The sequence below is a fragment of the Papaver somniferum genome, chromosome 4 (assembly GCF_003573695.1).
Source record: "Papaver somniferum cultivar HN1 chromosome 4, ASM357369v1, whole genome shotgun sequence".
Taxonomy (NCBI): domain Eukaryota; kingdom Viridiplantae; phylum Streptophyta; class Magnoliopsida; order Ranunculales; family Papaveraceae; genus Papaver; species Papaver somniferum.
The window spans coordinates 111,589,110-111,603,662 of record NC_039361.1 but is presented as its reverse complement, the minus strand read 5'-3'; the positions used below and the strand labels follow the sequence as shown (position 1 = coordinate 111,603,662).

The following is a 14,553-nucleotide window of genomic DNA, read 5'->3' as shown; positions in this document are numbered from 1 at the left end:
TTTTTATTTCTTGTCTTGTAATGACTCTTGTTGTATATTTTTACTAACAATGTTATGAGGTACATGTACGCATGCAGAAAAAGATAACCGATCTAGTTGTGAAAGATGACAACAGTGATGGTGAGTACCGGTGGTAGAAACTTTCCAATAATGTCTATAAAATACCTGCACTCAATGATGCCGCATCACTTGTCCCAGCTCCATCTCCTCCTGTAAGGCGTTTTGGCCAGTGAAAAAGAAAAATTGACATCGAAGATGATGGTCCGATTCCTTTCAGACACCCTTTTTATGGCTTTAGAGGAGTCGCACAGAATGGCAATTGATGGATGCAACGAGTGAATTTCCAAGTACAACTTAACACACATTTTTTTGATACTCTTGGAAGCTAGCTGGCGTAGTATTCTTTTATTTACTTGTAACTTGTTTCCTTTTATCATGACTTCATTCAATGTCACGTCACGCTATATCGTTGTTTTGCCAATTTTACCGTATTGCATGAGTATGAGTTAAAGATAATTGTTGGATGTCCATTTTTAAAAGTACTGTCATAGTTAATTACTTTGTTTCCTTTTATTTTTCATTTCTCTTTGCTTTCTCATTGTATATGTTTCTAATATAGCAGACCAAAATACTTTCCTAGTGAACCAGCAGTAGCAATGTCTCATATCATGTTCTCTTGCAAAGTTGTAGAGAGTAAAGAGAGACGGGGGGTCTGAGATATATGTAATTAGGTCGAAGAGGATCTAATCGATAACCAATATATTCTTACTTACATATGTTATGTGAATTTTACCATCCTGAAATGCGAACATTCTTGTTTTTCCATTTTATTTTATTTTTAAATTTTTTAAGAAAGATGGGGATATATTAAGAAAAGAAAAGTATTTACAAAATACACATAGCTAGCTTGAAAAAACTAGCTGAAAATCCAAGCTACCAAAACAGAAAAATCTACACAGATAAGATTGTTTCCCATGTTTAATTTTAAGTGAAAACTAACATTTTTATATATTTTATTTTTGATCCATGCTAGTTGGGTTGTAATCTAATGAAAAAAATTATGGTGAAAAAGAAATATATTTCCAGTTCTAATTCAACGCGGGGAAGGGAAAAGACAATATAAGAAAGGGAGTTAAAAAGAGAAGTGAGAAATTAAAATTAGGAAAGTAAACCTTTAGGGAATCTTTTTAAGGATTATCATTAACCACACTAATTTATAGTTGTTAGTTTTGTTCGGAATAAATCACGATTTTTTTAGTCAATGAAAAAGGCCAAACAACTCGCCGAGTGGTGTAGAATTGTTATCAAGCTTTATTTTAATGACTTTTCTAAATATTTAGACTTTTGGTTTCATCAACCCGCAATTAATTTCATAAATATTTACACTTTATCACAATTGTAACGTATTACTAATTTTAAAAAGGAATTAATCTCCTAATTAGTATATAATGTAGTAACACCGTAATATTTTTGTGTTCTATATAAATAATATCTAAATGGTCGGCTATATATATATATATGAAAAATTGGCTATAAATATTTTTACCTCATATAATCCTAAGAATTATACCTTAGAATTAAATCTAATAATTTCCTCCCAATTAAAAAGAATTTGAGATACTGAATACCAATTGAACGCATCATTTACATACCAAAATAATAGAGGTATGTGTAATCATCAAAATTAGTTCTTCACATCTCATAAGTTTTCCTCTACGAGCCCAAACATTATGTTCCTTTTATAAATCGCACACAATTACATACAATATCAGTGGCGAAAATTTCGTACGCCATCCTTTTAGCGAACTAGTGTATTAATTTCTTAGTGATCTATATATTATATTAATCATCAGCTAGCAAAGAAGTGAAGTAACCCCAAATCTAACAAGGATACTCGATGTGCAGAAGTAAGTGGTCAGCGTCTTCTATCGCAATATTACATAGTAATCCTAAATAAGATTGAAGCTAGACTTTATCTATGATGAAATATCAACCTAGCCAGTTAGAAAATACCTTTGTATAACATCCAAGCAAACATTGAAACCATTGGAGGCAACAGTTTCTTAAAAATCAAAGAAAGAGATGCATCACCAATGACAATACTATTTGTTAGAGCAATATTAGGTAGAACCCGCGGTCGTTAGTATGTCAAGCATTTGTTCATATTTTAAATGCCAAAACGATTTCTTGATTTGCATGTATACTAAATCTAACTTCAGACTATGTTAGATTAAGTAGTAGCAGAGTTTTAGGATTCTCTCAATTTATTCGTGAAGAATGAAGAATCTGAGAACACGCGAAGAAATCATTGAAGAACTTTATCGAAGATTAGTAACAAAGATTTATTTTGCTTTCAGACTATTTCCCCTTTTTATATATCTTTCTATCAAAGCAAAGTCAAATGGTTTTAGTACTGAATGACATTTCAAGAAGGTTCTTTTCACGAACCGACCTTTTGTTAAGTCTAGTGATTCGTAGTTTAATCTTTCGCTTATTAATTTTCGAAATCAAGAATCAAGAGGGGAAAAACTATTGATTTATGAAAGTTTAGGTTTGTAAACATGCTATTTAAGTTCATGAACCTAAGTCTAGTAGATTTTCTATTGACAACTTTTTGCTCACTTAAGTTCACGAACCTATTATGTTTAGTTTGCGGACCAAAATTTAGCAAACTTCTACAGAAGACTTTTTGTCAGTGTGAGTTCGCAAACTCACATACTGAGTTTGGAAGTTCGCGAACCTAAGTTAGTAAAAAATTTAGTGATGCCTTTTTGAAAAACTTCAGTTTATTAAACTGAATTGGAGTTGATTCTTCTGGACACTTTTTTCTCACCTGAGTTGACAAACCTAAATTTTGAATTCACCAACCTAAAAGATTAAATGGACCAAAACTACTTTTGATAATTTTTGCACATTTTTTCCTTGTTCAAGGCATAATGTTCACACGTTTTAGTTACCATATATGGTGTAATTCCAAGTAGTAAAAACTTATCGTTTCCAATAAAAAGGTAAATCAAACATGAGAAACAAGTTGATATCTTAATTTAGTAAGGTGCAACTAGTTGCACGAATCTAACTATAGCAATATAGAAGCAATCTACGAAAGTAGGTGCTTTGGTAATTACTTGGGACTTAATTCCTCGTGCTTCTAAAATTAGGAAAGACTTTTAATGCAAGTTAAGTTGTAACTAATGAAACAGACTAGTTTGCATATGAGGAAAAAACTTATTCATAATAACATTGAGAATATGAGATTTCTTGAATTGCAAGAAACTCTTTGCTTCGATCTCAAGCAACCATACGTTGATCATTAACTATAAGTACGTCATATCCTGCAACAAAAATCTTAGTCCCTAACACACTGTATTTTGTGCATAAGAGTTCATCCTTCGACCTCAGGTAAGTTCTTAAGATTAACAACGTAATACTTTGAAGACTTCACTTGGTGATCATGAAGCACATGTTGAACTATCATCCTAAGAATTTAGAATCATATATCTTGATTTGATCGTTCATATAATGTTTTTATATTGTAAAGTCATTCTGTATGTTATAAGGTCATTAAAGAATTATCAATCAAAAAGAAAACTTTAATCTAAGATCGTATACCAACTCTTGTTAATCGAAATATAGATTTGAAATTTCCATAAAATTCATCTAAAACCAGTTATAAGAATGATATTATGGTGATTTAGATTCGATTAGGTATCTCGATAAGGTGTGGAGTATAAACTCTAATATGAATATTGACTTAACTATTTTAATTTAGAGGGAGATTTCTGTTACATAGATTTTACAGATAAAAGTAAGTCAATTAATCGTCTTGTTGGAGGCAAAGTAGCAATAGTCTTCGAGAACCTTTACGGAGCAACTCCTCGGCATGTAAATGATATCAACTAGGGGACACATGTGCGTAAACTCATGGAAAATTATATACAATAGGAAAGCGATTAAAGCAGCATAGCTATATTTCGTCTCAGTTATAATTATTCCAAAGTATGATAGTAGGATAGTGTTGCAACGACTTAATTCAGGGTGTGCTTGTTAGAATGAATAATCGGTTGAACCAACAGCTTTGGAATTCCAAGTATGTTCTCAAATTTGTATGCCAAAATTATTTTTTGATTTATAATATATTAAAATATGCTCCAGTATAGATTTTAATAGGTAGTAGAGTCTTAGAAATTTCAAAGTTACTCTCGAAGATTAGAGATCACACGAAGACATCATTTTGAAGCACTTCATCAGGGTTGGTAATGAAGACAGATATTTCATTCAGATTCCCTTTCACTTTTATCTAGTGGGAATGTTATAAATACCCTCCTTTTTTTATTGACCTTGCACAAATACCCCTGAGGGGTAAAAAATAATTATTTTGGAGTCAACTTGAGAAAGTTGCTTTCACTTTTTGGAAGCAACTTGTATAAAGTTGCGTCCACTTCTGGAAACAACTTGTGCTAGTTGCGTCCGCTTTTCAGAAGGTAGGGGTATTTTTAAAAATTGAATAAGGGTATATTATAAGGGGTAAATTTTGAGGGGTATTTAAATAATGTTCCCTTTTATCTATCTATTTATTGTACCAAAGTTGAGGACTTTATTAATGAATCAATCACAAAGAAGATTCTTACGAAATTTCGCAATCCAAGCTAAGCTTGAGATTCGAACTCAAGGAACAAGTGAAAGAATTCCAGTGAAATATGGAAGTCATAAAATTTCTTTGCTCACTAAGATTTACAAACTCGTAATGCGAGTTTATGAATCTAAAGTAAATAAATTACATTGAAATTCACTGTGAACTCGCGAACCTACATAGTGACTTCGTAAACCTACATAACAACATATTCTCTGATACACTCATTATATATTGAGATCTGAACCTAACATGGATAGCGAGATTGCTCCTAGTCACTTTTGAATACTTTGATTTCGCGATCCCAATGTACTAGGTTCGTGAACCATAGCTATGGGAATTATGTTGGACAATGTTTTATGTTGAGAACCAAACATGTTAGGTTCGAGAACCCACACTATAGAAAATTCTCTAATATAATTTTTGTTACTTTGGGTTCATGATCCCAACACAGTCGGTTCGCGAGCCTAGTATAGGAGATCATTTTTCATGTACTTTATTTTCAAAATCAAGTTCACGATGTCATATTTTGAGTTTGTGAGCCTATGGTGTGAAAACGAAAGCGCACACAAAACCTACAAGTATATAGGGCCAAGTTATAGTAAAGGGATGAGTAAGGGGAAGTCCACAGGGATGTGGTGTATAGTGATGGTAGCTAAGCTACGAACCAAGGCAAGTAGCCAAGAGCAAGGGAGATAAATTGTAACTAAATGCAACCTATCATGAAACTAAGAGTTCAAACTAAAACAGGAAGTAAGCAAATTGCATGGTGATTTCAAGCACAACAGTGCAAGGCAGAGGAGGACAGTGCACTATAACTAGTGCACAGCAAGGTTTAAGTTGCACAATTTAAGCAAAACAGTGAAGAAACAAGTAGCTGGGCAAAAAGCAAAAACAGAGAATTTCAAGTGACAGTGAAGTGAGTTTGTGGACTAAACTAAGGTTCTGAATCCACCTAGTGACCTAGCCAGATAGTGTAGTTCTAGGTTAAATCCCTATCCCTAATGGAGCTAGGTGAAGGTTCAAGCCTGCCTATGTTCCAGGGCATACATAGATGGAATGAAAGAATAATAAGCTAGTTCAACTGTTTTACTCCTACCATTGACTGTCTTTTAACAGCACAATCAATCACAAGCAAAGTTGGACACTAATTTCCTCCATTCCTCAATCAGTTCAACTTACATGAGTTATAACCTAACATTCCACCACCTAACTGTGTACTAAGGTTTCATCTAAACCTTAGCTAATGTAACTTATCTCATAACTAACATGTTACTAATATCATACATCTTAACAGATAATTGACACATAACTTCAAATTTTTACTGAACTCAAATAACTGAATTTGAAATTGGAAATAAAACTACTACAATGTTCACTGGCTAGTCCAGAGATGATTCTGACATTCACCCTTCATCTCTATTTATACCCAAAACATTCAATTAGGGTTTACAAGCATTTTCCCCAAATTTGATAAAATTAGGGTTTTTGGGAAATTGGGGAAAACTCACCGTACCGTCTGAATTCGTTGTCTCCTCTGCAATTGAGCGCTGACCCATGCTTCCACTTGCTCCTGTCAACTCGAACAACGCTCCAAGTTGGTCTTCTCTCCACTGTAACTGAACTCTAGCTCTGCCGTTCTTGTTTGTAGCATCTAGGGTTGATGTGTTTCTGTGATGGTCGGGGAAGAAGGTGGTGATGGAGCTCGAGGTCTAGTAATGTCGGGGCATGATGGTGAAGGAGTTGCAGGTGATGGAAGAGAGGAAGTTTGGGGAAGAGAAGAAGAGGTCGACAGTTTGGGGAGAAGGGAGTGTTTGGCTTGAGGTCGATGGGTTTGGAAGTTAGGGTGTTGAGCGGGTGTGGCAAGGGGTGATGATTTGCGAGGAAACGCGTCGGATGTGAAGATGGTAGGTGGATCCAACGGTGAGATGGGAAGATATTGGAGAGACCGTAGGATAAGGAAATGCAGCAAAAAGGACGGCTCAAGATTGAGATGGGCGCTGCGATGTGAAGCGAGGACTTCGGAGTTTGATGTGCGATAATGGAGCGACCGTAGGATGCTGAAATGCTTCGATCTGACGGCTGAGAACCGAGGCGGGCTTGGGTTGAGATATTTGCGTAATTCCTCCCGGCCTTTCACTACTTTTCTGCTCTTTTCCGCTCCGCAATTCATCCAACTTTATTTATTACCTAAAAATGCAAAATTAATTAATAAAAATATTTAATCTTGAAAACAAGGAAAATACAGAATATGGGGTAAAATGTAGAATTTAATGCACAAAGGATGAGTTAAATGCCAATAAAAATATATAGAAATATGCACTTTTTAGCACTCATCAGCCTACCGGACCGACCCAGTAAATTTGGTTTTTGGATCGATTTTTCTTTTTTGTTTTCAAAGCAAATTTTCATGGGCATACAAATGATTATTCTTAGTTATCATCTTTGCGAGGAAAGTTCTAGTTCTTTTCGAGATTTATCAAACTTGTGAACTAATCTCTTAGATTTTGTTTTCGGCAATCGCCACATTATGTGCACATTGTTTACTCTTGGTTGTTTGAAGTTATCTTTAGTTGTAATTCTTTCATAGAATTGACTTGAGCAAAATTTTTTACTACTTCAACTATGGAGATAACCTCAATGCAAGTCACGCTCTAACTATAGTGGTATATTATTTATATTTAGGAAAGAGGCCAGACTTTGCAGTTGAGAAATTAGTTGCAAAAATTTCATTGCTTACATCTTAAGCAATCTAGCATTGATTGATTACTATAAATGGGAGAAAACATGAACACTGAAAACTCAATCCTACACTTTATGTATCAAGTTGCAAAGTTTCTTCTGAAAGACCGGTGGTTCCTAAAGAACTTAGGTACAACTTTGAAAATACCTCAATTGGGATTCGTAAAGCCCGAGTTTACATATATTTTTTTAAATAAAATTCCCTCTTGTGTTTGTATTTGATCTGTTTGTAATTCTCGTTTATTCTAGGGTTCTTCTATTATGCTATAAGGCCACTCAAGAATTACTGATCAGATCCAAATTTGGTAGAAAACTTCAAACACGATTCAGTATAATTCTTATTTGTTGAAATCCTATTTAGAAAGCTTACCACCAGATTTCATGTTAAACATGATCTAGTTTGATATTCTTGTGGAGATAGTTGATATTAGGTATCTCTATAACGTTTAAAGAGTATAAAACCTAGTATTTTAGATTATATTCGTCTAAAAATTAGAATATATATTTGTCACCTTGATCTTGTATCAGAAAGGAAATCACCAGGCGTTAGCGCTAGTCTACACGAATGACTGTGGAATAACTTATTGGTCTGTAAAGGACGTCATCTAGGGGAATCAAGTGCGCCGATTCTTGCGAGAATCAAGTGACTCATGAGCACAACTGCAACAGAATATATTGGAGGGTTTATTCTGTCTTAGTTATACTTCATACCTGAGTCATTATAGTATGCTAGTGTTTGTAGCGTCTTAATACAATGTTTGTTTAAACTCAACGAGGTCCCGGGTTTTTTCGCTTTGCAGTTTTCCTCGTTAAAAAATTTTCTAGTGGTTTTTATGCTTTCCAATTTCCTCTTTATTTTTTTATGGCGTCATGCTTTACTTTTACTTTCCGCATTATATTATTTATTTTTATATTTAAAAGTATTAAAAAGTTGTAGGTTACTTTACCTTATGATTCAAAATATCTTTTCGAAATTATCCAAAGAAACTCCTTGAATGTGTTTGATTCTGATTAAGGTCCACAAAAATAATAAGTCCATTAGGTTCCTAAACGAAAAAGTTAGTGGTGTACTGGTATCCTCCCCCTTTTCAGTGTTCAAATTGGGCGAGCTCCTGGGGGTTTTCAACGCTCGTATTTTTCCTCGTTATCAAAATTTTCGGCATCTTACTTTACATTTATTTAGTATTATATTCGACTGATTTACATAATTGAAGTAATTGAAAATAGTACATTATTCATCCTATTGAAATTTAAAATCAAGATCAAGATCATCAAATGATTGCCTTAATGTTAAAGTGATTTCTTCGTTGAACCTATATGTGGCGGTATGTCAAGTTTGTTGTCGAATTTAGATGTCTAAACTATTTCTTGATTTCTTCGTTATAGATTAGATTAGGCAGTTGAGTCTTACGATCATCCAAGTTACTTTAGAAGATTGGAGATTTAAGATCCCACAAAGAGGAAATTTTGAAAAAGTTCATCGAAGGTTTGTAATGGAGACTGATTCTCGTTTCAGACTCTCCACTCTAAAAAACTCGAGGACTTCAGTGAATAACCAAATTGCAGAAAAGGATCATATTTATAGATGAGCCAATATCAAATTTATAGTGATGTTTGGAAGTCGCGCCTTGGATTGAAACTTTTCGAAACAATAACCCAAATGAAAAAAGTCTTTGAACTTTGCGCATTTGAGTTCCAAACTTACTCGGCACCTGAAATTTCTGAACTCCAATTTCACTTTGAGCTCGCGATTCTACTTAAGTGAGTTCCAAAACTAATTGAAACATGAAGTTCATAAGCTTCACTTTCACATGAAGTTCGCGAACCTAACTTGGTGACTCCGTGAACCTAATTGAAATTCAAAGTTCTTGAACCCAAAAATCATTTTAAGTTCGCGAACCTACTTTGTTGAGTTGGCGAACCTAATGAGATTTTGAAATTTCTGAACTCAGGAACTCACTTGAGTTAGTAAGCCTACCTTGGTGATTTCACGAACCTAAAGTTACAATCAACCAACCTCTATTCTTGGGTATATGAGTATGATATATGGATTGGTGGGTGTGCCCTCTTTTATTTAGGCTCGGTGATAGGAACTGTTCTAAGTTAGATGAACATATCGTTTCTTATGACAATCATTGGGGACGAAAATGTGGATTTTTCTTCTTTGCTATACAATCATGGTTAGACCAATGGGATTGGACCCCCTCCCACCCTAAAAGGATTTCGTCAGAGACTCGTGGGTTCATGACTATGGATTATGACTTTAGTTTTGTTCTATGAACTTGACTGGATGAGGACTTTCAAACATAGGTCCCCCATCCATCATTTCCACCCGAGGTAGAACAAATCCCACACCATCATTACCAACAATTGGAACATCCTTGCTGCAATCCTATCAAATAACCATAATCATTTGTTTAATCACCACATCACTATTCATACCATTTTTTTACTTTCCATCAACCATACAAGACCTCCTTCTACTAACACCACATCCATCTTCTCACCACTACCATCATCGAGAAGCTGCCGAAACTTATTGTTCATCTCAAAAGGAATCTCCTTCAACTTATCGGTCCCACAACCAGAAGAGCCATCAAAAACTACTACAACAATGGACCCAAAGTTCTTCTTATCATTATTCCCATACCTCTCTTCGAATTCTTTATATTACATCCTTCTTGCTCATATGCCTTTTTATCCTTCTCCTCTTGTGCATCAATTAACAATTTAGCAACTGCACCAAAAGCACGCTTCTCATCAGTGTGACCAAACTCTGCACAATGAGAACATCTAGGAGGTCTCCATCCATACTTCATAGGTATCTTGATCCTCACCTTTCCAACCATAGCATCAATTTGGCTAGGGAAATCCGACTGCGCATCGATCTCACACAGATTCTTGCATATGACATTCATCATCTTGTAGCAGTATGCTTATCCAGCATAAGAGGTACTCCAACAAAGATATCAAGCTTCCCCAAACCTCTAACATTCCACAAGTAAAGTGGTACATCCCTCGGTTTCAACCAAACCAGAATCGATTTAAGATCTGCTAACTCCCGCTAAAACATAAAAGTCCAAGGTCTCACAATAAATAATTGTGAAAAACACCCATGCTCCAAAGTTGTATTTCTATCCTCATCAGAATCAGAATCAAAATCAAACACAAAAACTCTATCACCATGAAGAGTCATTTAACTCGCCTTTTAGCTTCCATATTCTCTGAACAATGTGTTTCACCATTAAAAACGACAATCTCTTCCCTACAAAACAACCAACTACGAGGTTTTCACATATACGCACATCTCTTTCTACTTCCTCATCAGAAAGCACCATTAGCTTCTCCCCCTCCACTGTTAAAGGAGCTTTAAACGATAACAGTTCATGAACAACCTCCTCCTCCTTCGAACCACACAATATTTCAGACCACTTAAGCCGATTAATTGAACATCCCACCGTACCAAATCCAGAACTTCTATCCCTATACCCCATTTGAAACCCAAACCTTAACAAAAGCAAGAAACAAATCTAGATCTAGAAAAATCGAAGAAAATAAAAGAAAAACTAACCAGAAATAAATGAAACCTAGTGAAGAAATCACCATGAAAAAAATTGAGGAAAAAATCTTGACTTGAGTCAACGTCGACCGAAAAATCGCCCCACACTCGTTTGACCATTCTGTACAAATTTTTGGAATCCTTCAGTTAGAAATTTGTGGGAAATTAAAATCTAGGGGTTTTTCAACTCCATTAATTAATGGAGGAAGATAAAGCAGCTGCATATTACGAAGAACTAACACGAAAGGGAGAAGGTGCAGCTAGATTCAAACAAGGATTAGGTTTCTCTTCAAAATCATCAGATACTAGTAATCCCAGTAAAGGTTCTGCTCATCCATCTTCCACTTCTTCTTTTCTTAGTAGTTTCGTTAAAGCTTCAAGTCCTTCGAAATCAACTGAAGTGTCACAGAAACGAATTGAGCTTGAAAATGTTCAGAACAAGCTTAAGAAGAAGAAGAACGAGAAGTCTGAATCTTTATCTAGGGTTTCGGAAAAACGTTCATCTAGTATAGAGAGAAATGGGGATCCAAGGAGAAGAAGTAGGAGTAGGGAAAGAAGTGGGAATAATGATAGAGAACGAAAGAGCGAGAGGAGGAGGAGAAGAAGTAGGTCTTCCGAGGTGGAGGATGATAGAAGGCGCAGGAGTGGTCGAGAAAATCGCAGTAGACGAAGGAGTAGGAGCTCGTCTCCTGGTGATAGAGAAAGCTAGAGAAAAGGAGAGATGATCGAGAAAATCGATATAGACGAAGAAGTAGAAGTTTGTCTCCTGGCAGTAGAAGGTTAGAAAAGGGGAGAGATGATCGACGTGATAGTAGAACGGAAGGTAAAAGGGATAAGGAAAGCAATGGTGCAGTCGATTATGCCAAACTTATCAAAGGATATGCTGAAATGGTTAGTAAATACATGTTAAGTCAAGGAACTGATTCGTGCACACTTTGGTCTTTTGAAGAATTCTATTGGGTTCTTGAATGCAATGTTTTTGCTGATAGTTTTCTAGTTAACCAATAATCCTATAGTATGTGCTCATAGTTTTCTTATTTTCTATGCAGTTCAATTCATTAACTTCTTCATAAGCAGAAATTACTAGTGTCCGTTAAAACTTTGAGATACTGAATGGGTGTGGCAACTAGTTGACACTCAAGGTTCTTGTATTATCAATGGGAAGATTTGATTCACAGATTATCTAGGTACTAGGAAGGATCATCACGTTAGGCCCTTTAGGGCGATAGTTAGAATTGGTAGGCTTTTGTATGCATTGAGAGGCAATGGAGGTTATGGATAGAATTGTGCTAAAAAGTTGCAATACAATGTTAAGAAGTAATTATTATAGTCTGCTCAAGTATTAGACTCTTGTCTTTATTTTCAACAGTTCATACTTCGTGCATGGTTTTCATATTTGGGGTTGCTGGATTTTGTTATTCCATTGAACAAAAGATGAATTGACCGTATTGTTTTGTTGACAGACTCCAGCAGAAAGAGTTAAAGCAAAGACGAAGCTTCAACTCGCACAAACAGGTATGACATCTGGATATGATTCTTATATTCATCCATCAGTTTCCATTAATCGTGTTTACTGTTTATCTGGCTCCCACAGTTTCTTTTTGACCCTACTAATCGTCAATATTCGATGGCTATACATATATGTTTTACTGAGGGGCCATTTGGAATCTCAGATATATCCATCTATGCAAGTTATTTCCATGTCTATGTGGCATAAGCTTTCTAAATGTGCAAGAGTGCACATTTTTCTCGTAGTTCTTTTCCCTCTTTTTTGAATACATTGTGCTATGTAGTTGAAAAGGATACTTCTAAGGGCATGGGAGCAGGATGGGAACGTTTTGAGTTTAACAAAGATGCGCCACTTGATGAGGGTGAGGAAATGGAAGGTGAGTGCACTTTTCTTTGCTTAACCGTTTTTTCTGGAGTTCATTCAATATGTTGTTTGATTGCCCAAAGTCTAGGCTGTTTTGGCTGATCATTTTGTCGACTGGTTACAAACTGAATCTGCTTGCCCATGCTGGTTGCTTAACCTTCTTTTTTGGCGTTCATCCAATATGTTGTTTGATTGCCCAAATTCTAGGCTGTTTTGGCTGATCATTTTGTCTACTGGTTACATACTGAATCTGCTAGCGCATGCAGTCAAACCTTATTTCATATTTGTTCATAAATACTTTTGTCTTTTGTGTTATTGGAAGCCTAACAGTTTGCTGATTCAGTTTTACATGTGATGTTTTGTGGTTGCGGTTGTGATTGGTCTTTGCCGATGTATTCAGGACTGATAGTCTTTGTAGTATCTCCTCATTCACGGACCTTGCAACTGAAAGTTTGTTGACAAGTTCTTGATTTGTAATATGCAGCGGCAGAAGATGAGGCAAACTTGGTCAAGACTGCCGGCCAAACTTTCCGGTTTTCTGCAATAGAGGTATAAACATCATTATGTTTTTTGGTTTAGCATAATTTCATCGTCTCCGAATGGAAGACATGATATGCTGATTCTACGTATGTATGAAACTATGAATTGTGTAGTCAAGAAGGGAGGAGCAAATTAAGGCTGCTCATGATGATGCTATGTTTGGAGTACCAACGGCTGAAGCATCCACCAGCCTTGCAGAGTTGGAAGAAAAGGAACCGATCGTGGAGGACTCTAGGAAAGAGAGCAGTGATAGTGGTTTAGGTGCAAATATCATCAGTGAAAAAGTACGCGACTTTTTTTCTTTTTTTTTTCTTGGAAAAATTGCTATCTTGATTTTGTCAGTTACGCGAAACAGCAAGCTGCACAAAGGTCCAGTGGTCAAACTTGTGCTTACTTTGATTTCAGGTACTCGCAAAGCAGACTGGTTCTTGGCGAGACCGAGCTCGTAAACTCAAAGACGGGTAAGGTGATTGGGCAAATTTCCAGATGATTATCAGATCCCAAATTATGTTTCCGAAACAACTTTGGAAGAAAATGAGAAATTGTGAAAAAACAAAGACAGGCTAGTTGAAGAAAATCTGATTACTCAGTAGTCAATACGGCTTTTCAGTAATATCCAGGGGCGATACAAGGGGGGAGTCTGTGGGGTCGCAGGCGCCATAAGATTTTAAAATCAGTAAACACCTGTATATTTTCCCAATTTGCCTCAGCTAATGTCTCCCATGTAGCTAATTTGATTGACATGTACTAACACCAAGTCCTGAAATAAACAGATCCTTAATGCACTGTTTGATGAGAAAACTGTTCATAAAATTGTTAAAGTTAGAATCCCTTTTGCAGGAACAGATCACTTGAGATGGCATCCAAATTCCAATGAAATGTTCATTGTGAAATCTGCTTATAAGGCTATTCACCAACAGACTCAAATCTAGTGGAAACCGGTTTTTTTTTTCTTTTTAATAAGAAAAACTTAGATTAAAACTTAAAAAGTCGAACAAACTTGCTTTTCTTAGACTTGAGCACAAGTACCCAATTGTTTATGGGTAAAAACTGTTTCTGTTGGTTTTGGTAAATTTGGGTGGGGGGATGAGAAACGAATCTAAACCTAAAACAAAAGCACTGCACGGGAGTACTTTAGATTCGAGAGATTAATCTGTACAATCCTGGCCTAAACCAAGAAATGGTCGTTCCAGTCCTGCTTCGGTCACA

The 14,553-nt window shown here is 35.7% G+C and overlaps 1 pseudogene; it reads left to right on the top strand.

Moving 5' to 3' along the window:
* Positions 1-11,104: 11,104 nt before the first annotated feature.
* LOC113274191 lies at positions 11,105-14,136 on the top strand (annotated as a pseudogene).
* Positions 14,137-14,553: the final 417 nt, after the last annotated feature.